Here is a 27,313-nt window from a genome sequence, read left to right as displayed (position 1 = left end):
CGACATCTTGTATCGTCCTGGGAAGCTCAATGAGCCCCCAGATGCCCTGTCCCGTGGCACCTGCGCCAACGCTATCCACAATGACCTCTGTCACCCGGGGGGGTCACCCGGCTTCCCCACTTTGTCAAGGCCCGCAACCTGCCCTACTCCACAGAGGAGGTCAAGGCTATGACCAGGGACTGCCAAGTCTGTGCGGAGTGCAATCATAGATTATCATAGAATTTACAGTGCCATTTGGCCCATCGTGTCTGCACCGGCTCTTGGAAAGAGCATCCTACCCAAGGTCAACACCTCCACCCTATCCCCGTAACCTAGTAACCCCACCCAACACGAAGGGCAATTTTGGACACTAAGGGCAATTTATCATGGCCAATCCACCTAACCTGCACATCTTTGGACTGTGGGAGGAAACCGGAGCACCCGGAGGAAACCCACGCACACACGGGGAGGATGTGCAGATTCCGCACAGACAGTGACCCAAGCCGGAATCGAACCTGGGACCCTGGAACTGTGAAGCAATTGTGCTATCCACAATGCTACTGTGCTGCCCCACAATGCTACCGTGCTGCCCCACAGCAAGCCACACTTCTATCAGCCAGACAAGGTCCACCCGGTGAAGGCCTCCCGCCCTTTTGAACGCCTCAGTATGGATTTCAAAGGGCCACTCCCCTCCACTGATCGTAACGTGTACTTCCTCAACGTTGTTGAGTACTCACGTTTTCCGTTCGCCTTCCCATGCCCTGACATGACCTCTGCCACAGTCATCAAGGCCCTGCGCAGCATCTTCACCCTGTTCGGTTTCCCCACTTATATTCACAGTGATTGGGATCCTCATTCATGAGCGCTGAGCTGTGTCAGTACCTGCTCAGTAAGGGCATCGCCTCGAGCAGGACTACCAACTACATCCCCAGGTGGAGAGGGAGAATGCTACGGTCTGGAAGGCCGTCCTTCTGGCCCTACGGTCTAGAAGTCTCCCAGTCGCCCGCTGGCAGGAGGTCCTCCCTGACGCGTTCCACTCCATCCGGTCACTGTTGTGTACTGCCACTGACGAGACCCCTCACGACCGTCTATTTGTCTTTCCTAGGATGTCGATCTCCGGGGTCTCGCTTCCTACCTGGCTCACGACTCCTGGGCCGGTACTCCTCCGGAAGCACTTGAGGAATCATAAAAGCCATTCCATTGGTTGAGAGGGTTCACCTCCTCCATGCGAACCGTCAGTACGCATACGTGACACACCGCGACAGGCGAAGGACACAGTCTCCCTCAGGGACCTGGCCCCTGGCCCCGCGGGTAGCCCTGCGACCATCATCACCTGACCGCTCCTTCTACCTCCCCATCTACCCCATCAACTCATCCGGGGTCCATTAGCACCGCTCCTGCACCGTCACCCTGTCCGGGACCCTGTTGTGAGGACGACGTGCTCCCGGAGTCGAAGATCTCGATGCCAGCGCCTAAACTGCGACGTTCACAGCGGACAATACACCCCCTGAGAGACTGAACCTGTGAGTCCACTTCACCCCCACCTGACTTTTTTGTAACAGGTGGTGAATGTGGTGAGCCACGTATGGCTGTTGTATATATATATATATATTTTTTTTTTAATTCTCCTTTTTCACATTTTCTCCCACATTTACACCCATCAGCAATAAACAATAGTCAGCAAGATATGTCAATCCCCATAATAACAACGATCCCATCTACCCACCAACCCCCAAACCTCAGCCCACATGTTTACATAAACAAATGACAAAAAGGAATCAGGGATTACCCTTAATCAGAGTCACCCTTAATCTACACAGCCCCCCTCTCCCCACCCCCCCACCCCCAACTAATGTTCGATGTTATCCAGTTCTTGAAAGTGCATAATAAATAGTGCCCATGACTTGTAGAACCCCTCTGAGCTTCCCCTCAGTTCGAACTTAACCTTCTCAAGGGTCAAGTATTCCAACAGGTCCCCCCGCCACGCCAGGGCACTGGGTGGAGAGGCTGCTCTCCATCCCAGCAGGATCCGCCTTCGGGCGATCAACGAGGCGAAGGCTATGATATCTGCCTCCGCTGCCGTTTCCAACCCTGGCTGGTCCGACATCCCGAATATGGCCTCCTGGGGACCCGGGTCCAGTTTCACACGCACCACCTTGAAAATTACCCTAAACACCTCCTTCCAGTACTCCCCTAGCTTTGGACAGGACCAAAACATATCTTCCTCCTGGCAAAATCCCAAACCTGCATGTACCTAAACCCTTCTCCCTGCTTCAGCCCATACTTCGCTTCCAGCTCCCTCAAGGCTGTTGTATATATTATTGTATTTACAGACTGTGGTAGTATGCATTAGGGGTCATGTGGGACTGTGAAGCCGTGATGTCATTGGCTGACAGATCCCGGGTCCTGGTTGGCTGTTGATCTCTAGCTCCGCCCTGAAGGCGGAGTATAAGAACCAGGAGTTCTCCCCCGCAGGCCAGTCTGTTGCTGAACTGCGGGGAACAAGTCACGCTTAATAAAGCCTCATCGACTTCATCTCTATTCGTCTCTCGTGAGTCTTTGTGCGCTACAATTTATTAAGCGTGCTTAAAGGACTATGGAGCTCAGGATCGTCCCGGAATGCCTGAGGATCATCCCCCACGCAGTGAACTCAGCAGCAGTTTTTAAACACTGGCAGACTTGTTTCAAAGCCTACCTCAGAACGGCCCCCGGCCGGGTCACAGAAGACCAGAAACTACAGGTCCTGCACTCGAGGGTAAGCCCGGAAATTTACCCTCTCATAGAAGACGCAGAGGATTTCCAGATGGCGTTCGCAGCACTAAAGAGCATCCATGTTCGCCCAGTGAACCAGATCTACGCACGCTACCAACTTGCAATGAGACGGCAAAGTCCCGGAGAATCGCTAGACGAGTTCTACGCCGCGCTGCTAATTTTGGGACGGGCCTGCAGCTGCCCGCCGGTAAACGCGATTGAACACACAGACATGTTAATTCGCGATGCGTTTGAGGCAGGTATGAACTCTCCCCAAATCCGCCAAAGACTTTTAGAAAAAGAGTCGCTAGGACTCTCAGAGGCACGGGCCCTTGCAGCCTCCCGAGATGTGGCCGCGCGAAACGCCCGTGCCTACGGCCCCGACTGCGCGGCAGCCCCTTGGGCTCCGTGGCCCCCCCGTCGCGACAACCCCCCCCCCCCCCCCACAGGCTTGCGCGGTTCAGATGCCAAGTCGTCCTGGGGGGGCCTGCTGCTATTTCTGCGGCCAGGCGAAACACCCCCGGAAGCGCTGCCCGGCCCGCGCAGCGATTTGCAAGAGCTGCGGGATAAAGGGCCATTTCGCGGCTGTGTGCCGGTCCCGGGGGGTCGCCGCTGTCCCCGGAGAAGAAGGAGTCCTGCGCGTTTCAAACGCTCCCTAACCCCCCCCAGCGCCCCATGTGCGACCCGCAGGCGCAGCCATTTTGGATCCCGGCCACCGCTGTCCCCGGAGAAGAAGGAGTCCTGCGCGTTTCAAACGCTCCCCAACCCCCCAGCGCCCCATGTGCGACCCGCAGGCGCCGCCATTTTGGGTCCCGGCCACCACGAGGGGAGGAGGGGCGCCGCCATCTTGGGACCCCCCAGCCCTGTGCGACGCATGGGGGCGGCCATTTTGTCCACCCCGCCGCCATCTTGTGACCCCCAGCCAAGTGCGATGCATGGGGGCGGCCATTTTGATCACCCCCGCCGCCATCTTGGACGGCAACAATGGACCCCAACATCGACGGCTCCACGGGGTTCGAGGAAGACGCTGAAGCACTACGACCATGTCTGGCCTCAATGACGCTGGACCAAGCACGGCCCCGGACGCTCCAGACGACGACAACAACGGTGCTGATCAACGGGCACGAGACACCATGCCTGGTCGACTCCGGGAGCACAGAAAGCTTCATCCACCCCGACACGGTAAGACGCTGTTTTTTGACCATCCGTCCCAGTGCGCAAAAGATTTCCCTAGCTGCAGGATCCCACTCCGTACAGATCAAAGGCTTCTGCATAGTGACCCTAACGGTGCAAGGGAGGGAGTTTAAAAACTACAGGCTCCACGTCCTTCCCCAACTCTACGCGCCCACATTACTGGGATTAGACTTCCAGTGCAATCTGCAGAGCCTAACTTTCCAATTCGGCGGCCCAATACCCCCACTCACTATCTGCGGCCTCGCAACCCTCAAGGTTGAGCCCCCATCCTAGTTTGCAAACCTCACCCCGGATTGCAAACCCGTCGCCACTAGGAGCAGACGGTACAGCGCCCAGGACCGGACCTTCATTCGGTCCGAAGTCCAGCGGCTACTGAAGGAAGGCATAATCCAGGCCAGCAATAGTCCCTGGAGAGCACAGGTGGTAGTAGTAAAGACTGGGGAGAAGCAAAGGATGGTCATAGACTATAGCCAGACCATCAACAGGTACACACAGCTAGATGCGTACCCTCTCCCCCGCATATCCGACATGGTCAATCGGATTGCCCAATATAAGGTCCTCTCCACCGTGGACCTCAAGTCCGCCTACCATCAGCTCCCCATCCGCCCAAGTGACCGCAAGTACACAGCCTTCGAGGCAGACGGGCGATTATACCACTTCCTAAGGGTCCCATTTGGCGTCACAAACGGGGTCTCGGTCTTCCAACGAGAGATGGACCGAATGGTCGATCAACACGGGTTGCAGGCCATGTTCCCGTATCTCGACAACGTAACCATCTGCGGCCACGATCAGCAGGACCACGACGCCAACCTCCAAAAATTCCTCCAGACCGCTAAAGCCTTGAACCTCACATACAACGAGGACAAGTGCGTTTTTAGCACAAACCGGCTAGCCATCTTGGGATATGTAGTGCGCAATGGGATAATAGGCCCCGACCCCGAACGTATGCGCCCCCTCGTGGAATTTCCCCTCCCTCACTGCTCCAAAGCCCTAAAACGCTGCCTGGGGTTCTTTTCATATTACGCCCAGTAGGTCCCCCAGTACGCAGACAAGGCCCGCCCCCTAATACAGACCACGACCTTCCCTCTGTCGACAGAGGCTTGCCAGGCCTTCAGCCGCATCAAAGCGGATATCGCAAAGGCCACGATGCGCGCCATCGACGAGTCCCTCCCCTTCCAGGTCGAGAGCGACGCCTCCGATGTAGCTCTAGCGGCCACCCTTAACCAAGCGGGCAGACCCGTGGCCTTTTTCTCCCGAACCCTCCACGCCTCAGAAATCCGCCACTCCTCAATGGAAAAGGAAGCCCAAGCCATAGTGGAAGCTGTGCGACATTGGAGGTATTACCTGGCCGGCAGGAGATTCACTCTCCTCACTGACCAATGGTCAGTAGCTTTCATGTTCGATAATGCACAGCGGGGCAAAATTAAAAATGACAAGATCTTAAGGTGGAGGATCGAGCTCTCCACCTTCAACTATGAGATCTTGTACCGTCCCGGAAAGCTGAACGAGCCGTCCGATGCCCTATCCCGCGGCACATGTGCCAACGCACAAATTAACCGTCTCCAAACCCTCCACGAGGACCTCTGCCACCCGGGGGTCACTCGGTTCTACCATTTTATAAAGTCCCGCAACCTCCCCTACTCCATGGAGGAGGTCCGTACAGTCACAAGGAACTGCCACATCTGCGCAGAGTGCAAACCGCATTTTTTCAGGCCGGATAGTGCGCACCTGATCAAGGCCTCCCGTCCCTTTGAACGCCTCAGTCTGGATTTCAAAGGGCCCCTCCCCTCCACCGACCGTAACACATACTTCCTGAACGTGGTGGACGAGTACTCCCGTTTCCCCTTCGCCATCCCCTGCCCTGACATGACAGCGGCCACAGTCATTAAAGCCCTTAACACCATATTCACACTGTTCGGTTGCCCCGCATACGTCCATAGCGACAGGGGGTCCTCCTTCATGGGTGACGAGCTGCGCCAGTTCCTGCTCAGCAAGGGTATAGCCTCGAGCAGGACGACCAGCTACAACCCCTGGGGGAACGGGCAAGTAGAGAGGGAGAACGGCACGGTCTGGAAGACCGTCCTACTGGCCCTATGGTCCAGGGATCTCCCAGTTTCACGGTGGCAGGAGGTCCTCCCGGACGCCCTCCACTCCATCCGGTCGCTACTGTGTACCACCACTAACCAAACACCTCATGAGCTCCTCCTTGTCTTCCCCAGGAAGTCCTCCTCTGGAACGTTGCTGCCGACCTGGCTGGCGGCCCCAGGACCCATCTTGCTCCGGAAACATGTGCGGGCGCACAAGTCGGACCCGTTGGTTGAGAGGGTTCACCTCCTCCACGCGAACCCGCAGTACGCCTACGTGGAGTACCCCGACGGCCGACAGGACACGGTCTCCCTGCGAGATCTGGCGCCCGCCGGCAACACGCACACCCCCTCGACACCAATCACCCCCTCCCTGCCACCGGTGCACCCCGCGACCGCCCCCTTCCCGGGAGGATCGGTCCTCCTCCCAGGTCCGACCAGAAGTGAAGCTGAGGCAGAAACCGTAAAGCTCCCGGAGACGACAACACTGGAACAAGCACCACCACTACCGGGGCTGAGGCGATCGACAAGGACGACCAGACCGCCCGACCGACTCGTGGCATCGGTGTAACACTAGAATGTTGTGGACTTTAACGAGAATTTTTTTTCCTTTATCCCTCTTACGAATACTGTAAATAGTTCAAAGCAAAAAAACCCTGTACATAGCCCAGTGTAGGGCACTGTGATGACATGCAAAAGTTTTTTTTCCTCCCAGGACCAGCCTTGTAAACCCCTACCACCATGCGATGCACCACCCCGCCGGGTTCATTTTTAACAAGGGGTGAATGTGGTAGTATGCATTAGGGGTCATGTGGGACTGTGAAGCCGTGATGTCATTGGCTGATAGATCCCGGGTCCTGGTTGGCTGTTGATCTCTAGCTCCGCCCTGAAGGCGGAGTATAAGAACCAGGAGTTCTCCCCCGCAGGCCAGTCTGTTGCTGAACTGCGGGGAACAAGTCACGCTTAATAAAGCCTCATCGACTTCATCTCTATTCGTCTCTCGTGAGTCTTTGTGCGCTACACAGACTGTTATTGTTGTGTTGATGTTGTTGTTGGCTCTGCCTGTGGCTCCGCCCCTCTGAGAAGGTATATAACCCATCGATCTGGGACAGCCTCTCAGTGCGGGAGAAACTGCTGGTGGGCACATTCTAGCTGATTAAAACCACAGTTCTTGTTAACTACCATTTCGACTGAATTGATTGGTATTACGGGCAACGCTGCCTGGGATGCTGGCCCTGACAGCAGAAATAACAGCATGGTCCTCCGGAGCTGGACGGCTGCCGTGCGGTGCAGGAATAAGGCAAGCCTGGGTCAGGTGATGGCTGCGCCTCTGACGTCCCCGAGGATGCCGCGTGGTAGGATGGGAAGGCATCCAGGCTCTGGAAGGCCACGTCCAGTGAGGTAGCCAGCTTCACAGTCTCCTCGAGGTCGACGGCCCCCTTTTTTAGAAGCCACTGCCGGATGTAGCTGGACCGGACACCTGCCACAGAGGTGTCCCGGAGGATCAGCTCCGCGTGCTCGACCGCTGAGACAGTCCTGCAGTTACAACTGCGGACGAGTACTCTCAGCTCACGTAGGTATTCAGCCAGTGACTCACCCTGACGCTGACGCCGTGTGGTCAGGAGGTGTCAAGCGAGTACCTCGTTCACCAGCCTCACGAACTGTCGTTTGAGTAGCTCCCCTGCCTCTGTGTATGAGGCCGCGTCTCTGAGCTGGAAAATCCTGTGGCTCACCCGGGCGTTGGGGAGACGCTGTTTAATTTCCGGGGAGACCTCGGCGGCAAAGGAGCCGAGGTAGGCCTCAAAGCAACTGAGCCAATGCTCAAATATTACCGTAGCCACCGCCGCCTGTGGGTCAAGATCGCGGCGTTCTGGTTTTAAAACTGCTTCCATGTTAAAAAAATTCTAGCTGCTTCCGGCTGCGGCTATGCCGAGGTAGGTCGCACGTTCGGCAGCTTCCGCCAGGAACGGACTTTTGGGCTCTTTAGAGGCGCCCCAACGGCAATTGTTCAACGGCTCCCAGTGTGGGAAAGTGACAGCAAGGTTCCCCCAACACTGTATGGATTGGACCAGGAGTGGAGCGGTTAAGAAAATGATTCTGGTGCAGCGGAAAGTGCGAGGGAGGAGAAGCAAGATGGCGGCGGGTGGAGACGAAGCAGCATGGGCGCAGTGGTCGCAGGAGCAGCAGAAGTTCCTCATACGCTGCTTTGCGGAGCTGAAGGCAGAAATGCTGGCACCAATGAAGGCATCGATTGAGAAGCTTGTGGAGACCCAGAAGGCCCAAGGGGCGGCGATCCGGAGATGCGGCAAAAAGCCTCGGAGAACGAGGACGAGATCTTGGGCCTGGCGGTGAAGGTGGAGGCGCATGAGGCGCTGCACAAGAGGTGGGAGGAAAAATTTGAGGACCTGGAGAATAGGTCGAGGAGGAAGAATCTTCGGATTCTGGGTCTCCCTGAAGGAGTGGAGGGGCCCGATGCCGGGGCATATGTGAGCACAATGCTCAATTCGCTGATGGACACGGGAGCTTTCCTGAGGCCCCTGGAGCTGGATGGGGCTCATCGGGTCCTGGCCAAGGACTGTAGTGGTGAGGTTCCACCGCTTTATGGACAGAGCGTGCGTCCTGAGATGGGCCAAAAAAGAACGGAGCAGCAGGTGGGAGAACACGGAGATCCGAATCTACCAGGACTAGGGTGCGGAGGTGGCTAAGAAGAGAGCTAAGGCGATTCTCCATCGGAAGGGGGTGAAGTTCGGGATGCTGCAGCCAGCACGATTGTGGGTCACGTTCCAAGATCGGCACCACTATTTTGAGACACCTGATGAGGCATGGAACTTTATCCGGTCTGAAAAGTTGGACTCAAACTGAGGGTTTGTCGTGGGGGGGTGTTTTCTGCGTTTGGGGAATGTTCTTTTTGTTTTGGGGATGGGTGGGGATGGGTGAATGGACTTGATTTGGGGGCTGTGGGAGAGTGTGGGCGTCGGTGTTGGAGGGGCAGTGCCGTGCGGAGGACGAGGGGGAGTGGAGGCCCGGGGATGGGGAGTTGGGGTAAGGCCGCAAAAAAGGAGCTGCGCCAGAGGGGGCGGGGCCAGCTCAGGCGGAAAGCACGGGCTTTTTCCTGCGATAGGGAAGGATGGGGACGGGGCCGGGGTGGAAGGGCGGTGCTTGAGAGGAGCGCGCACTGATTGCCAAGGGGTGGGGGGATTCTCGCACTGGGGGGTTGATGGAATGGCGGGAGAGGCCGGCTTCAGCAGGAGTCAGCTGACTTGCGGGAGTGTCATGGGGGGAGCAAAATGGCTAGATGAGGATCTAGTGGGGGGAGGGAGGGGGGGTGAACTGGGTTGCTGCTGCATTGGCCAAAGGGGAGCTGGAAGTAGGAGAGGTAGTCGGGGCGGGGGTCCGCCGCCTGGGGCATTGGAGGCTGCGGGTGGCGCGGGCACGTGGCTGGCCTAGAAAAGGAGATGGCTAGTCGGCCGGGGGGGTGGGGCGGGGGGGTGGGGGGGGGGGGGAGTTGCCCCCTGATCCGGCTGATAACTTGGAATGTGAGGGGCCTGAACGGGCCGGTCAAGAGGGCCCGGGTGTTCGCGCACTTAAAGGGACTGAAGGCAGACGTGGTTATGCTCCAGGAGACAGATCTGAAGGTGGCAGATCAGGTTCGGCTGAGAAAGGGATGGGTAGGGCAGGTCTTTCATTCAGGGCTGGATGCGAACAACAGAGGGGTTGCAATACTGGTGGGGAAGCGGGTGTCGTTCGAGGCACTGAATATTGTAGCGGATAATGGAGGTCGATATGTGATGGTGAGTGGTAGGTTGCAGGGGGTGAGGGTGGTACTGGTGAACGTATATGCCCCGAATTGGGATGATGCCGGATTTATGAAACGCATGCTGGGTCGGATTCCGGATCTGGAGGTAGGAAGCTTGATAATGGGGGGGGGACTTCAACACGGTGCTGGGCCCAGCACTGGACCGTTCTAGGTCCAGGACGGGTAAGAGGCCGGCTGCGGCCAAGGTGCTCAGGGGGTTTATGGACCAGATGGGGGGAGTAGATCCATGGAGGTTTGCCAGGCCGCTGGCCAGGGAACTTTCCTTCTTTTCCCACGTCCATAGAGCCTACTCCCGGATAGATTTTATCATCTTGAGTAGGGCGCTAATCCCGAAAGTGGAGGGAACGGAATATTCGGCCATAGCCATCTCGGACCACGCCCCGCATTGGGTGGAGCTGGAGTTGGGGGGGGGAGAGAAACCAGCGCCCGCTGTGGTGCCTCGATATGGGACTGTTGGCAGATGGGGGGGGGGGGGGTGTGCGGGAGGGTGCGGGGGTGTATTGAAAGATACTTGGAGGCCAACGACGACGGGGAGGTGCAGGTGGGGGTAGTCTGGGAGGCGTTGAAGGCAGTGGTCAGGGGAGAGCTAATCTCCATTAGGGCCCACAGGTACACGAGAGAGGGGAGGGAGAGGGAGAGGTTGGTGGGGGAGATTTTAAGGGTGGACAGGAGGTATGCAGAGGCCCCAGAGGAGGGGCTATATAGGGAGCGACGGAACCTCCAGACGGAATTCGACCTGTTGACCACGGGGAAAGCAGAGGCACAGTGGAGGAAAGCGTAGGGGGCGACGTATGAGTATGGGGAGAAGGTGAGTCGGATGCTGGCACATCAACTTCGTAAGAGGGAGGCAGCGAGGGAGATTGGTGGAGTTAGGGATAGAGGGGGGAATACGGTGCGGAGTGCGGTGAGAATAAACGAGGTATTTAGGGACTTCTATGGGGATCTGTACAGGTCTGAGCCCCCAGCGGGGGAGGAGGGGATGCTACGATTCCTAGATCAGCTGAGGTTCCCGAGGGTGGAGGAGGAGCAGGTGGCTGGTTTGGGGTGCCGATTGGGCTGGAGGAGCTGGTTTAAGGATTGGGGAGCACGCAGGCGGGGAAGGCCCTGGGGCCGGATGGGTTCCCGGTTTAATTTTAAAGGAAATGCCTGCAGGGTTCGTTGGGCCCGTTGCCAGTGAGGACTTTTAATAAGGCGAGGGAGGAGGGGACCTTGCCCTCGACAATGTCCAGGGCGCTGATTTCTTTGATTTGAAGCGGGACAAGGATCCATTGCAATGTGGGTCGTATAGGCCGATTTCGCTCCTCAATGTTGATGCTAAGTTGCTGGCGAAGGTGCTGGCTACGAGAATTGAGGACTGTGTCCCGGGGGTTATTCATGAGGACCAGACGGCATTTGTGAAGGGTAGGCAGCTGAATGCTCATGTGCGGAGGCTCCTCAATGTGATTATGATGCCCTCGGTGGAGGGGGAAGCGGAGGTAGTGGCAGCTATGGACGCGGAGAAGGCCTTTGATGGGGTGGAGTGGGAGTATCTTTGGGAAGTGTTGCAGAGGTTTGGACAAGCTCAATTTGACGCGGTTGGTGGAGCAGATGGAGGAGGATTTTAAAAGATGGGATGTGTTGCCACTCTCACTGGCGGGTAGGGTGCAGTCGATCAAAATGACGGTCCTTCCGAAGTTTCTTTTTGTGTTCCAATGCCTTCCCATTTTGATCCCCAAGGCCTTTTTCAAATGGGTATCAGGAGCATCATGGGATTTGTGTGGGCGAATAAGACCCCGAGGGATAAGAGAGTGTTTCTAGAGCGTAGCAGGGACAGGAGGGGGCTGGCGCTGCCGAATTTGTGCGGCTATTATTGGGCAGCCAATGTGGCGATTATCCATAAGTGGGTAATGGAGTTAACGATCGTTAACAAGAACTGTGGATCGGGCAGCAAATGTGGCGATGATCCGCAAGTGGGTTATGGAGGGAGAGGGGGCGGCATGGAAGAGGATGGAGATGGCGTCCTGTAAAGGAACGAGGTTGGGGGCGTTGGTGACGGCACCGCTGCCGTTCTCGCCGTCAAAGTATACCACGAGCCCGGTGGTGGCGGCAACGTTAAGGATCTGGGGCCAGTGGAGACGGCACAGGGGTGCAGTGGGAGCCTCGGTGTGGTCCCCGATCAGGGGTAACCACTGGTTTGTCCCGGGGAAGATGGATGGGGGGTTCCAGGGCTGGCATCGGGCGGGGATTAGAAGAATGGGGAACCTGTTCATTGCCGGGACATTTGCGAGCCTAGGGGCACTGGAGGAGAAGTTTGAGTTACCCCCGGGAAATGCTTTTAGATATATGCAGGTGAGGGCTTTTGTGAGGCGACAGGTCAGGGAATTCCCGTTGCTTCCGGCACAAGAAATTCAAGACAGGGTGATCTCGGGTGTATGGGTCGGGGAGGGCAAGGTGTCGGCAATACACCAAGAGATGAAAGAAGAGGGGGAAGCGCTAATAGAAGAGTTGAAGGGTAAATGGGAGGAGGAGCTGGGGGAGGAGATCGAGGAAGGTCTGTGGGCTGATGCCCTGGGTAGGGTTAATTCCTCCTCCTCGTGTGCCAGGCTCAGCCTGATACAATTTAAGGTGGTTCACAGAGCGCACTTGACGGGGGCGAGGTTGAGTAGGTTCTTTGGGGTAGAGGACAGATGTGGAAGGTGCTCAGGGAGCCCGGCGAACCATGTCCATATGTTTTGGTCATGCCCGGCACTGGAGGGGTTCTGGAGAGGAGTGGCGGGAGCAATATCTCAGGTGGTGAAAGTCCGGGTCAAGCCAAGCTGGGGGCTAGCAATATTTGGAGTAGTGGACGAGCCGGGAGTGCAGGAGGCGAAAGAGGCCGGCATTCTGGCCTTTGCGTCCCTAGTAGCCCGGCGAAGGATCTTGCTAATGTGGAAGGAGGCGAAGCCCCCTAGCGCGGAGGCCTGGATAAACGACATGGCTGGGTTCATAAAGTTGGAGAGGATTAAGTTTGCCTTGAGAGGGGTTCTACAGGCGGTGGCAACCGTTCCTAGACTATCTCGCGGAGCGTTAGAGGAAGGTCGGGCAGCAGCAGCAGCAACCCTGGGGGGGGAGGGGGGGGACGACGTCGTGGGAAGGGGGGGTGGGGGGAATGGGGGATTGCTTGGGGGGGATGGATGAGCAGGAGGTAACATGAAGGGTGGGGGAAACTGGCACGTGCGGGAGAGAGCCAGTGTATAAAGCTATGTGTAAATATACCATTTTGCCATGTATATATCTTGCTTAGTGCAATTTTGTGTTATTTTGTTACCGGGGGTGGGGGAGGGGGTGTTATTGTTTGTAAGGGGAAAAAATTGTGTCGTTAAAAAACTTGAATAAATATATTTTTTTTTAAAACAAGAACTGTGGATTTAATCAGCTAGAATGTGTCCACCAGTAGCTTCTCCCGCACTGAGAGGCTGTCCCAGATCAATGGGTTAAATAACTTCTCAGAGGGGCGGAGCCGCAGGCGGAGCCAACAACAACAGTAACAGTGAGGAAATACAATAATATATACAACAGCATTACGTGGCTCACCACAGTCAGGAGCTGAGTGAACTTGGTGGAACTCAAACTGAACATCAGTGAGCGGGTTATTGCTAAGCAAATGTCACTGGATAGCACTGTTGGTGACCCCTTCCATCACTTTACTGATGATTGAGTGCAGACTAATTATGCTGCCTTGATCTTTATTCAGTGTCAATTCCCTTTAATAATCTTTTAGACCCGACTTCCGGTTGCGGCTATGCAGAGTTAAGTCGCACGTTTGGCAGCTCCCGCTTGGAATGGACTTTTGTGCTCTTTTCAGGGCCCCCAACGTCATTTTTTCGACATTTCCCGGTGTGGGAAGAAGACATTCCCCTGACAGTGTATGGCTTGGATCAGGAGCGGGGCGACTAAGAAAGTGGTGGTGAAGCCAAAGAAAGTGCGAGGGAAGAAGAGCAAGATGGCAGCGGGCGGGGACCAGGCAGCATGGATGCAGTGGGAGCAGGAGCAGCAGGAGGTTATCCAGCGCTGCTTCAGGGAGATTAAAGCGGAACTGCTGGAGCCGATGAAGGCTTCTATTGATAAGCTGCTGGAGACCAGACGGCCCAGGAGGTGGCGATCCGCGAAGTCCGTCAAAGGATCTCAGATAACGAGGACGAGATCTTGGGCCTAGCGGTAAAGGTGGAGGCGCTCGAGGTGCTCCACAAGAAATGGCAGGAACGGTTCGAGGAGATGGAGAATCGGTCGAGGCAGAAGAATCTGCGGATCCTGGGCCTCCCGGAGGGGCTGGAGGGGTCGGACGTGGGGGCCTATGTGGTCACCATGTTAAACGCACTGATGGGAGTCCTTCCAGGGGCCCCTGGAGCTGGAAGGGGCCCATAGAGTGCTGGCGAGGAGGCCCAAGGCTAACGAGCCGCCGCGGGCGGTGTTGGTGCGGTTTCATCGGTTCGCTGATCGGGAGTGCGTACTCAGGTGGGCCAAGAAAGAGAGGAGTAGCAGATGGGAGAATGCAGAGGTTCGAGTATATCAGGACTGGAGCACAGAGGTGGCGAAGAAGAGGGCCGGGTACAACCGGGTGAAGGCAGTGTTGCACAGGAAGGGGGTGAAGTTTGGCATACTGCAGTCGGCGTGTCTGTGGGTCACCTACAAGGACCCGCACCATTATTTTGAGTCCCCGGAGGAGGCTTGGGCCTTTGTTCAGGCCGAGAAGCTGGACACAAACTGAGGGTCGGGATGGGGGTTTGGGCGTGGGGATGGTCGTGGATTGTTGTTGTTGTGTTACATTTTGAGGGGGGGTTCTTTGTTCTTGTTTAGTTTTGGTTCGGTGTGGGTGGTTAGGGTGGGTTGGGCACTGTTTTGGTCGGGCGGGCTCTTGGAGGGGGGCAAGTAAACGGAGTAGGGGGTGGATGGCCGGTAGGGGGGATGGGGCCCCGTAGGGGAGGGTGAGGCCCGAGTCGGGGGTGAGGGGACTGGGCCTGTAAAAGGAGCTGCGACAGAGGAGGCGGGTCCGGGCAGGTGGAAAGCGCGGGTTTTTTCCCGCGCTTGGGATGGAAGGGGGAGGCAGACAGCCTGCTGGTGGGTAATGGAGGGGGAGGGGATGTCCCACATTGGGAAGAGTCGAAGGAGAGGCGGGAGCGGCCGGGGTCAGCAGGAGTCAGCTGACTTGCGGGAGTGCAATGGGGGGAGCAATGCAGCTAGGAGGGGTCCTTGGTGGGGGTGTGGAGGGGGGGTGTGGGGGGGAACCGGGTTGTTGCTGCTGGTATGGTCAAGGGGAGCTGGAGCGAGTAGAGGAGATTGGGACGGGAGTCTGCCGCCATGGGGAATGGGCCGGGCGTGGGGCGCGGGCACGTGGCTGGCCGAGGAGGGGTTATGGCTAGTCGGCGGGGGAGGGGGGCGGGTAGCCCCCTGATCCTGCTGATAACCTGGAACGTAAGGGGGCTGAACAGGCCGTTTAAGTGGGCCCGGGTGTTCGCACACCTGAAGGGGCTGAAGGTGGATGTGGTCATGCTCCAGGAGACACACCAGAAGGTGGCAGACCAGGTAAGACTGAGGAAGGGGTGGGTAGGTCTAGAAGCCAGGTATTTCAAATACAACTAGTATAGGTAAAAGATAGCTGTTTAAGTACTCATTTTTAAAAATGAGAATTTCAGCACACATAAATTCAGGACTTCAATATGATACATGAAACAGCATAAAATTCCATTATAAGATTATAGCAGCACAGTTGCAAGACAATTTGACACTGCTTGTGCTAATTGTCAAGGCCAAGGACTGAGTTCCATGGCAACTAGGTGGCAAGAGTCCAATGCAGTTTGTAAGAGCATTGAATCATATATATATTCTCGATATGAAGTCTCAATTGTTACATTAGCCAAGCCAGCTAAAAGATTAGCAAAATATCACATTCCATAACTTGTAGACATGAAACAATTAAAAAGCTGATGTTGCACATTGAAGATGGACGGCTTGCCATCAAATCAAATGTGTATGAGTCTAACCCAAACCAATTAGGATTATATTGGGGTGTAATTAGATGACTTAAGACAGATATGAAAGTGTATAACTGAAAAGTTTCCGCCCGCCATTTTAGTATTGTCTTTGGGGGTGTGTTGTGTTTGTGTGTCGTCTTTCTGTGTTGTCTTTAGTGTGTTGTGTTGTCTTTGGTGTGTTGTCTTTCTGTTAGTTTAGTCAGCTTTGTCCTTTATAGTCTCCATTTTAGAGATGTCTTTTGGGGGTTCTGTCAGTCTACCAGTCTGTGTCAGTGATGTTAGTCCACTTTTGACTTTGAGTTTGAGTTTAGCTGAAGATTAGCTTTCTCTCTCTCTTCATGTTTCATTGCCAGACTTTGACCTTTTAAAAGTTACTTTCGAGCTGTCTGCCTAAGCAAAGAAAGATAATGTCTGTAATTCTCTGAAAGCTTCGAATTGTCTACGAATTGCCTTTTAAATGACTTTCGAATTGTAATCAAGCGACTACAAATAAAACAATTCTTTTTGGCACCTGAGAAGTTTATACTGCAAATTTCTGCTGAGTTCCAGTATTCGCAAAGTGCTACTGATAACCGAATAGCAGAGATGATATAAATTCCTTCAACTATACACAGTCGAATAATACAAGGAATCGAACAACTTGACATAGTCTACAAATATTACAAATCTTACAACTTGTCGTATTGCGCCAGGACTTGATTCATCAACTAAGCTTCCCCCAAACTTGGCGTAGTTCGACAGGTTAAGATCCCATAAATTATAGATTCTAACAGTAGGCCAGGTGTTTCATTCGGGGCTGGATGCCAAAAATCGGGGGGTGGGAAAGAGGGTGTCGTTCGAGGCGTCAAGCATTGTGACAGACAATGGCGGCAGGTACGTAATGGTAAGTGGTAAGCTGCAAGGGGAAAGGGTGGTGCTGGTCAATGTGTGCACCCCAAACTGGGACGATGCGGGTTTTATGCGGCGCATGTTGGGTCGGATCCCGGACTTGGAAGTGGGGGGACTGATAATGGCGGGGGAGGGGGGGGGACTTTAACACGGTGTTGGATCCGGCACTGGATCGCTCCAGGTCTAGGACGGGTAGGAGGCCGGCGGCGGCTTAAGTGCTGAGGGGGTTTATGGACCAGATGGGAGGGGTGGACCCTTGTAGATTTGCAAGGCCAGGGGCTAGGGAATTTTCATTCTTCTCGCATGTTCATAAGGCCTATATCCGGATCGACTTTTTTGTTACGAGCAGGGCGCTGATTGCGAGAGTAGAGGATACCGAGTACTCGGCGATAGCCATTTCGGATCACGCCCCGCCTTGGGTAGACCTAGAGCTGGGGGAGGAGAGGGACCAGCGCCCATTGTGGCGCTTGGAGGTGGGGCTGTTGGCGGACGAGGAGGTGAGCGAGCGGGTCCGAAGAAACATAGAGAGATACCTGGAGGCCAACGATAACGGGGAGGTCCGAGTGGGCATGGTCTGGGAGGCGCTGAAAACAGTGGTTAGGGGAGAGCTGATCTCCATTAGGGCCCACAAGGAGAGGAGAGAGCAGAGGGAGTGGGAGAGGCTGGTGGGGGAGATGGTGAGGGTAGACAGGAGGTATGCGGAGGTGCCGGAGGAGGGACTGTTGAGGGAGAGGTGTAGCCTCTAGGCCGAATTCGACCTGTTGATCCCCAGGAAGGCGGAGGTGCAGTGGAGGAAGGCCCAGGGGGCGATTTATGAGTATGGGGAAAAGGCAAGTCGGATGCTGGCGCATCAGCTTTGGAAGCGGGACGCAGCTAGGGAGATCGGGGGAGTTAAGGATAGGGGGGGGGGAGTGTGGTGCGGATAGGGGCTGGCATCAATTGGCTCTTCAGAGACTTTTATGAGGAACTGTATTGGTCCGAGCCCCCACTGGAGGAGGGAAGGATGGGCCGCTTTCTGGACCAACTGAAGTTCCCAAAGGTGGAGGAGAGACTGGTGGCGGAATTAGGGGCCCCGATTGGGTTGGAAGAGCTGTCCAAAGGGATAGGGAGCATGCAGGCGGGGAAGGCACCGGGGCCAGATGGTTTCCCGGTCAAATTTTACAATATGTGGACCTGCCGGGCCCGTTGCTGGTTAGGACCTTCAATGAGGCAAGGGGGGGGGGGGGGGGGGGGGGGCTTTGCCCCGGACGATGTCCCGGGCACTGACCCCCTTGATCCTGAAGCGGGACAAGGATCCCCTACAGTGTGGGTCTTACAGGCCAATTTCATTGTTAAATGTAGATGCCAAGGTGCTGGCGAAGGTCTTAGCCACGAGAATTGAGGATTGTGTGCTGCAGGTCATCCACAAAGACCAGACGAGGTTCGTGAAGGGGAGGCAGTTGAACGCGAATGTGCGGAGGCTCTTGAACGTTATTATGATGCCGGCGAGGGAGGGGGAGATAGTGGCGGCGATGGACTCTGATAAGGCCTTCGATAGGGTAGAGTGGGGGTACTTGTGGGAGGTTCTGAAGAGGTTCGGGTTTGGGGAGGGGTTCGTCAGGTGGGTTAGGCTGTTGTACAAGGTCCCGATGGCGAGTGTGGCCATGAACAAGAGGAGGTCTGATTATTTTCGGTTGCATCGAGGGACGAGGCAGGGGTGTCCCTTGTCCCCCCTGTTCTTTGCGCTGGTGATTTAACTCCTGGCTATGGGAGTCGAGGAACTGGAGGGGGCTGGGGTGGGAGGAGCATAGGGTGTCGCTCTATGTTGATGACTTGCTGCTATATGTGGCGGACCCGGTGGGAGGAATGCTGGAGATAATGAGGATCCTCAGGGAGTTCGGGGATTTCTCAGGGTACAAGCTCAACATGGGGAAGAGCGAGTTGTTTGTGGTTCACCCAGGGGAACAGGAGAGGGGGATTGGCGAGCTCCCACTAAAAAGGGCGGAGAGGAGCTTCAGGTATTTGGGGGTCCAGGTGGCCAGGAGCTGGGGATCCCTGCACAGACTTAATTTCATGAGGCTGGTGGAGCAAATGGAAGAGGAGGTTAAGAGGTGGGACGCGTTGCCGCTGTCCCTGGTGGGTAGGGTGCAGTCAATCATGATGACGGTGCTCCCAAGGTTTTTGTTCCTGTTCCAGTGCCTCCCCATTCTTATCCCGAAGGCCTTCTTTAGGCAGGTCAACAGGAGCATAACGGGGTTTGTGTGGGTGCGAGGGACTCCGAGGGTGAGAGGGGTGTTCCTGGAGCAGAGTAGGGATTGGGGGGGGCTGGCGCTGCCCAACCTCTGTGGGTACTACTGGGCTGCCAATGCGGCGATGGTGCACAAGTGGGTGATGGAGAGGAAGGTGCGGCGTGGAAGAGGCTGGAGGCGGCGTCCCTCCAATGAGGTATACCACGAGCCTGGTGGTGGCGGCTGCCCTCAAAATTTGGACAATGGAGGCGGCACAGGGGGGAAGTGGGGGCCTCGGTGTGGACCTCAATACGGGCAGGGGGGAAGTGGGGGCCTCGGTGTGGACCTCAATACGGGGGAACCACCGGTTTGTCCCAGGGAGAATAGATGGAAGGTTTTCGGGGTGGTACAGGGCAGAGATAAGAAGGTTGGGGGACCTGTTTGTGGATGGGAAGTTCGCAAGCCTGGGTGAGCTGGAGGAGAAGTACGGGCTCCCCCCGGGAAACGCCTTTAGGTATCTACAGGTAAAGGCGTTTGCAAGGCAGCAAGTGGTGGAATTCACTCTGCTGCCGCCACGCATGGTACAGGACAGGGTGCTCTCGGGGGCATGGGTTGGAGAGGGGAGGATCTCGGCAACATACCAGGTGATGCAGGAGGAGGAGGAGGCCTCGGTGGAGGTGCTGAAAGGTAAGTAGGAGGAGAAGTTGGGGGAGGTGATCGAGGAGGGGACGTGGGCAGATGCCCTAGGGAGAGTGAACTCTTCCTCTTCGTGCGTGAGGCTCAGCCTCATACAGTTTAAGGTGCTGCACAGGGCACACATGACCGGGACAAGGATGAGCCGGTTTTTTGGGGGTGAGGACAGGTGTGTTAAGTGCTCAGGGAGCCCAGCAAACCACACCCATAAGTTCTGGGCATGCCCAGCACTGGAGGAATTTTGGAAGGGCGTAGCGAGGACGGTGTCGAGGGTGGTAGGATCCAGGGTCAAACCGGGCTGGGGGCTCACAATATTTGGGGTTGCAGAGGAGCCGGGATTGCAGGAGGCGAAAGAGGCCGGTATTCTGGCCTTTGCGTCCCTGTAGCCTGGCGAAGGATTCTTCTTCAGTGGAAGGATGCGAAACCCCCAAGCGTGGAATCCTGGATCAATGATATGGCGGGGCTTATTAAATTGGAGAGGGTGAAATTTGCCTTAAGGGGATTGGTGCAAGGGTTCTTAAGGCAGTGGCAACCGTTCTTGGACTTCCTGGCAGAATGGTAGACAATGGTCAGCAGCAGCAACCCGGGGGGGAGCGGTGGGTGGGTTCTATTTTATTTAATTTAATTTTATTTATTTTTGTTTGTCTATACTGGGGGATCTGAGGGTGTGTATATATTTGCTATGTGTTTCGGCGGGTGTTAATATATTATTTATGTATAGGGGGGAGGGGGGCACTGGGTTGTTTTGTTTTGTATTTAATTCTATTGGGTTCCTTTTACATTTTGTTGTTGATATTTTGTGAAAACTTTAATAAAAATTATTTAAAAAGTAAAAAAATCTTTCAGATCCCAACTCATGCCGTGTCTATTATTGTTTGTACATTGAGTAAACATCCTATATTGTTACTGTACAGTTTCATTCTAGTATATTTGGAGAATATGTCAGCACAGTTGGCATGAGGGAAAGAAAGGAATAAAGGTAGAACTTGCTTTTATATAGTGTGTTGAACATTTTCAGGTTGTGCCAAAGCATTTCACAACCATTGAAATACTTTTTGTAGTTAATGTCATACACCAGTAGCCAGCTAATTTTCATAAGTATGCTTTCACAAACAGAAAACATTATTGTTAAGTACTTTGGGGCAGTCCAAGGATAATGAAGCATGTATGAGAATTGCTATCTTCCTTTATTACTAACTCTTTTGTGGCATTGCTCATGGGAAGTCAGAGGAGATGCAGTTTTATAGTAGGGGACTTATTCCTTGTAGGGTTTAACATCAGAAATACTGAAGTCTGATTCCACGGTAACATAGTGGTTAGCACTGTTGCTTCACAGCACCAGGGACCGGGGTTCGATTCCTGGCTTTGGTCATTATCTGTGCGGAGTCTGCGCATTCTCTCCAAATCTGTGTGGGTTTCGGCCGGGTGCTCCGGTTTCCTCCCACAAGTCCCGAAAGACGTACTTGTAAGGTGAATTGGACATTTTGAATTCTCCCTCGGTGTACCTGAACAGGCGCCGGAATGTGGCGGTATTTGGGGTATATAACAGTGCCAAGGATTAGGTTCAGGGTTCAAGTTTTGCAATACTGGGATGCCGTCCTGAGCTTTGGTAGCATTGGAAAACTGGACCTGTAAGAGCTGGAATCTGACATCCCTTTAATTAGTTTGAAGCCCTATTTACTGCCCGAGTAAATGATTTGTTGCCAGGACACTGGTCGAAATCAGTCTAAGTGCAGTCATCGCACTGGGACAGCTCTGCCTTTCACTGGTACTGGTGCCACCATGGATACAAACCCCCGCCTCTCCCTCCACTCTTACAGTCTTGGTCGGACATTTAACCTTCTGATCAGTTTATCGGCTCCCAGGCCGGGCCCCCAGGGGCGGGGCCTGACTGGGGAAGTCCGCGGCTTGGGGCGGGCCCTCAGCCGGGTTTGAGTGCCGGTCAGAGTCAGGAGGCTCGGCAGTGATGAGCGGTCCGGTCAGAGTCAGGTGATTTGCGGCCCTGTTTCAGGTAGAAGTGGCTTTGGGGCCGGTGTTGGTTACCGTGTCCAGCTCGGGAGGAACCATCCCGGGGAAGTTGTGCCTGTTGTCCGGACCCGCGGCCTTTTCATCACCGCCCCCCCCCCCCCCAGCTGTCCGACCCCCATATCCCAACCGCCAGCATCAGGTGCCCCCCCCCCCCCTGCTCCCACTGCCAGATCTCCCCCCCCTCCCACTGCAGATCTCCCCCCCCCCCCTCCCACTGCCAGATCTCCCCCCCCCCACTGCTAGATCTCCCCCCCCCCCCTCCCACTGCCAGATCTCCCCCCCCCCCCCACTGCCAGATCTCCCCCCCTCCCACTGCCAGATCTCCCCCCCCTCCCACTGCCAGATCTCCCCCCCTCCCACTGCCAGATCTCCCCCCCCCTCCCACTGCCAGATCTCCCCCCCTCCCACTGCCAGATCTCCCCCCCCTCCCACCTGCCAGATCTTTCCCCCCCCTCCCACTGCCAGATCTCCCCCCCTCCCACTGCCAGATCTCCCCCCCTCCCACTGCCAGATCTCCCCCACCCCTCCCAGATCTCCCCCCCCACCCCTCCCACTGCCAGATCTCCCCCCCACCCCTCCCACTGCCAGATCTCCCCCACCCCTCCCACTGCCAGATCTCCCCCCACCCCTCCCACTGCCAGATCTCCCCCACCCCTCCCACTGCCAGATCTCCCCCACCCCTCCCACTGCCAGATCTCCTGCTCCCGCTGCCCCCCCCCGCTCCCGCTGCCCCCCCCCGCTCCCGCTGCCCCCCCCGCTCCCGCTGCCCCCCCCCGCTCCCGCTGCCCCCCCCGCTCCCGCTGCCCCCCCCCGCTCCCGCTGCCCCCCCCGCTCCCGCTGACCCCCCCCGCTCCCCGCTGCCCCCCCTGCTCCCGCTGCCAGGTGTCCCCCCCCCCCCGCTCCCGCTGCCAGGTCCCCCCCCCCGCTCCCGCTGCCAGGTCCCCCCCCTGCTCCTGCTGCCAGGTGTCCCCCCCCCCCGCTCCCGCTGCCAGGTGTGTGTGTGTGTGTCCCCGCTCCCGCTGCCAGGTGTGTCCCTCTCCCCTCCCTGCTCCCGCTGCCAGGTGTGTCCCTCCCCCCTCCCTGCTCCCGATGCCAGGTGTGTGTCCCCCTTCCCCCCCCCCATGCTCCCGCTGCAGGTGTGTCTCCCCCCCCCCCCCCTGCTCCCGCTGCCAGGTGTCCCCTCCCCCTGCTCCCGCTGCCAGGTCTCCTCCCGCTACCAGGTCTCCTCCCGCTGCCAGGTCCCCCCCGCTGCCAGGTCCCCCCCTCCCACTGCCAGATCTCTCCCACCCCCCCCTCCACTGCCAGATCTCTCCCACCCCCCCCCTCCCACTGCCAGATCTCCCCCTCCCACTGCCAGATCTCCCCCCTCCCACTGCCAGATCTCCCCCCCTCCCACTGCCAGATCTCTTCCCCCCCTCCCACTGCCAGATCTCCCCCCCCACTGCCAGATCTCCCCCCCCCACTGCCAGATCTCCCCCCTCCCACTTCCAGATCTCCCCCCCTCCCACTGCCAGATCTCCCCCCACCGCACTGCCAGATCTCCCCCCCCACTGCCAGATCTCCCCCCACTGCCAGATCTCCCCCCTCCACTGCCAGATCTCCCCTCCTCCCACTGCCAGATCTCCCCCCCCCTCCACTGCCAGATCTCCCCCCCCTCCCACTGCCAGATCTCCCCCCTCACACTGCCAGATCTCCCCATCCCACTGCCAGATCTCCCCCGCTCCCGCTGCCCCCCCGCTCCCGCTGCCCCCCCGCTCCCGCTGCCCCCCTCGCTCCCGCTGCCCCCCTCCGCTCCCACTGCCCCCCCCGCACCCGCTGCCCCCCCGCACCCGCTGCCCCCCCCCCTGCTCCCGCTGCCAGGTGTCCCCTCCCCCTGCTCCCGCTGCCAGGTCTCCTCCCGCTACCAAGTCTCCTCCCGCTGCCAGGTCCCCCACCGCTGCCAGGTCCCCCCCCTCCCACTGCCAGATCTCTCCCACCCCCCCTCCCACTGCCAGATCACTCCCACCCCCCCCTCCCACTGCCAGATCTCCCCCCCTCCCACTGCCAGATCTCCCCCTCCCACTGCCAGATCTCTCCCCCCCCCCTCCCACTGCCAGATCTCTCCCCCCCCCTCCCACTGCCAGATCTCCCCCCCCCTCCCACTGCCAGATCTCCCCCCCCCACTGCCAGATCTCCCCCCCCACTTCCAGATCTCCCCCCCTCCCACTGCCAGATCTCCCCCCCCACTGCCAGATCTCCCCCCCCCCTCCACTGCCAGATCTCCCCCCTCCACTGCCAGATCTCCCCCCCCCTCCCACTGCCAGATCTCCCCCCTCCACTGCCAGATCTCCCCCTCCACTGCCAGATCTCCCCATCCCACTGCCAGATCTCCCCCCCTCCCACTGCCAGATCTCCCCCCCTTCCACTGCCAGATCTCCCCTCCCACTGCCAGATCTCCCCCCGCTCCCGCTGCCCCCCGCTCCCGCTGCCCCCCGCTCCCGCTGCCCCCCTCCGCTCCCGCTGCCCCCCCCCGCACCCGCTGCCCCCCCCCCTGCTCCCGCTGCCAGGTGTCCCCCCCCCCCTGCTCCCGCTGCCAGGTGTCCCCCCCCCTGCTCACGCTGCCAGGTGTGTGTCCCCTCCCCGCTCCCGCTGCCAGGTGTGTGTCCCCCCCCCCCGCTCCCGCTGCCAGGTGTGTCCCTCTCCCCTCCCTGCTCCCGCTGCCAGGTGTGTCCCTCCCCCCTCTCTGCTCCCGCTGCCAGGTGTGGCCCCCCTTCCCCCCCCCCCCTGCTCCCGCTGCCAGGTGTGTCTCCCCCCCCCCCTGCTCCCGCTGCCAGGTGTCCCCTCCCCTTGCGCCCGCTGCCAGGTCTCCTCCCGCTGCCAGGTCTCCTCCCGCTGCCAGGTCTCCTCCCGCTGCCAGGTCTCCTCCCGCTGCCAGGTCTCCTCCCGCTGCCAGGTCTCCTCCCGCTGCCAGGTCTCCTCCCGCTGCCAGGTCTCCTCCCGCTGCCAGGTCTTCTCCCGCTGCCAGGTCCCCCCCTCCCACTGCCAGACCTCTCCCACCCCCTCCCACTGCCAGATCTCCCCCCTCCCACTGCCAGATCTCTCCCACCCCCTCACACTGCCAGATCTCCCCCTCCTCCCACTGCCCAGATCTCCCCCTCCTCCCACTGCCAGATCTCTCCCCCCTCCCACTGCCAGATCTCCCCCCACTGCCAGATCTCCCCCTCCCACTGCCAGATCTCCCCCCACTGCCAGATCTCCCCCTCCCACTGCCAGATCTCCCCCCCCACTGCCAGATCTCCCCCTCCCACTGCCAGATCTCCCCCTCCCACTGCCAGATCTCCCCCTCCCACTGCCAGATCTCCCCCCTCCCACTGCCAGCTCTCCCCCTCCCACTGCCAGCTCTCCCCCTCCCACTGCCAGCTCTCCCCCTCCCACTGCCAGCTCTCCCCCACCCCTCCCACTGCCAGATCTCCCCACCCCTCCCACTGCCAGATCTCCCCTCCCACTGCCAGATCTCCCCCTCCCACTGCCAGATCTCCCCCCTCCCACTGCCAGATCTCCCCCTCCCACTGCCAGATCTCCCCCTCCCACTGCCAGATCTCACCCCCCTCCCACTGCCAGATCTCACCCCCCTCCACTGCCAGATCTCACCCCCCTCCCACTGCCAGCTCTCCCCCTCCCACTGCCAGTTCTCCCCCCCCTCCCACTGCCAGTTCTCCCCTCCCACTGCCAGTTCTCCCCTCTCCACTGCCAGTTCTCCCCCGCCCTCCCACTGCCAGATCTCCCCCTCCCCTGCCAGATCTCCCCCTCCCCCTGCCAGATCTCCCCTCCCACTGCCAGATCCCCCCCTGCCACTGCCAGATCTCCCCCCTCCCACTGCCAGATCTCCCCCACCCCTCCCACTGCCAGATCTCCCCCTCCCACTGCCAGATCTCCCCCCTCCCACTGCCAGTTCTCCCCTCTCCCACTGCCAGTTCTCCCCGCCCTCCCACTACCAGATCTCCCCCTCCCCCTGCCAGATCTCCCCTCCCACTGCCAGATCCCCCCCTGCCACTGCCAGATCTCCCCCTCCCACTGCCAGATCTCCCCCCACCCCTCCCACTGCCAGATCTCCCCCTCCCACTGTCAGATCTCCCCCCTCCCACTGCCAGATCTCCCCCTCCCCCTGCCAGTTCTCCCCTCCCACTGCCAGTTCTCCCCCTCCCACTGCCAGTTCTCCCCCCTCCCACTGCCAGTTCTCCCCTCCCACTGCCAGATCTCCCCCTCCCACTGCCAGATCTCCCCTCCCACTGCCAGATCTCCCCCTCCCACTGCCAGATCTCCCCCTCCCACTGCCAGATCTCCCCCTCCCACTGCCAGATCTCCCCCTCCCACTGCCAGATCTCCCCCTCCCACTGCCAGATCTCCCCCCTCCCACTGCCAGATCTCCCCCACCCCTCCCACTGCCAGATCTCCCCCACCCCTCCCACTGCCAGATCTCCCCCACCCTCCCACTGCCAGATCTCCCCACCCCTCCCACTGCCAGATCTCCCCCACCCCTCCCACTGCCTAATCTCCCCCCACCCCTGCCACTGCCAGATCTCCCCCTCCCACTGCCAGATCTCCCCCTCCCACTGCCAGATCTCCCCCTCCCACTGCCAGATCTCCCCCTCCCACTGCCAGATCTCCCCCTCCCACTGCCAGATCTCCCCCTCCCACTGCCAGATCTCCCCCCACTGCCAGATCTCCCCACCTCCCACTGCCAGATCTCCCCCTCCCACTGCCAGATCTCCCCCCTCCCACTGCCAGATCTCCACCCCTCCCCCTCCCACTGCCAGATCTCCCCCCTCCCACTGCCAGATCTCCCCCTCCCACTGCCAGATCTCCCCCTCCCACTGCCAGATCTCCCCCTCCCACTGCCAGATCTCCCCCTCCCACTTCCAGATCTCCCCTCTCTCACTGCCAGATCTCCCCCTCCCACTGCCAGATCTCCCCCTCCCACTGCCAGATCTCCCCCTCCCACTGCCAGATCTCCCCCTCCCACTGCCAGATCTCCCCCTCCCACTGCCAGATCTCCCCCTCCCACTGCCAGATCTCCCCCTCCCACTGCCAGATCTCCCCCTCCCACTGCCAGATCGCCCCCTCCACTGCCAGATCTCCCCCTCCCACTGCCAGATCTCCCCCTCCCACTGCCAGATCTCCCCCCTCCCACTGCCAGATCTCCCCCTCCCACTGCCAGATCTCCCCTCCCACTGCCAGATCACCCCCCCACTGCCAGATCTCCCCCACCTCCCACTGCCAGATCTCCCCCTCCCATTGCCAGATCTCCCCCTCCCATTGCCAGATCTCCCCCTCCCACTGCCAGATCTCCCCCCTCCCACTGTCAGATCTCCCCCTCCCACTGTCAGATCTCCCCCTCCCACTGCCAGATTTCCCCCCTCCCATTGCCAGATCTCCCCCCTCCCACTTCCAGATCTCCCCCCACTGCCAGATCTCCCCCCACTGCCAGATCTCCCCCCCCCACTGCCAGATCTCCCCCCCACTGCCAGATCTCCCCCACTGCCAGATCTCCCCCCCCACTGCCAGATCTCCCCCCACTGCCAGATCTCTCCCCCTCCCACTGCCAGATCTCCCCCCCACTGCCAGATCTCCCCCCTCCCACTGCCAGATCTCCCCCTCCCACTGCCAGATCTCCCCCTCCCACTGCCAGATCTCCCCCTCCCA

General features: G+C 58.4%; 1 protein-coding gene across 4 annotated transcripts in view; it reads left to right on the top strand.

The window, feature by feature from the left end:
* The first annotated feature begins 21,399 nt into the window (after nt 1-21,399).
* hps5 (HPS5 biogenesis of lysosomal organelles complex 2 subunit 2) overlaps nt 21,400-27,313 on the top strand; it is a 110,192-nt gene continuing 104,278 nt past the window's right edge. For 2 of the 4 annotated variants that reach the window (XM_072518985.1, XM_072518984.1), the window contains exon 1: nt 21,401-21,614. The gene's annotated coding sequence lies outside the window, so the exon portion shown is untranslated. Of the gene's footprint in view, nt 21,615-27,313 lie in introns of all 4 variants that reach the window. The other 2 variants (XM_072518983.1, XM_072518982.1) reach the window with 2 other exon arrangements.

The sequence above is a fragment of the Scyliorhinus torazame genome, chromosome 10 (genome assembly GCF_047496885.1).
Source record: "Scyliorhinus torazame isolate Kashiwa2021f chromosome 10, sScyTor2.1, whole genome shotgun sequence".
NCBI lineage: Eukaryota > Metazoa > Chordata > Chondrichthyes > Carcharhiniformes > Scyliorhinidae > Scyliorhinus > Scyliorhinus torazame.
The sequence above is the reverse complement of the archived record's forward strand: the minus strand, read 5'-3'. Positions and strand labels throughout refer to the sequence as shown.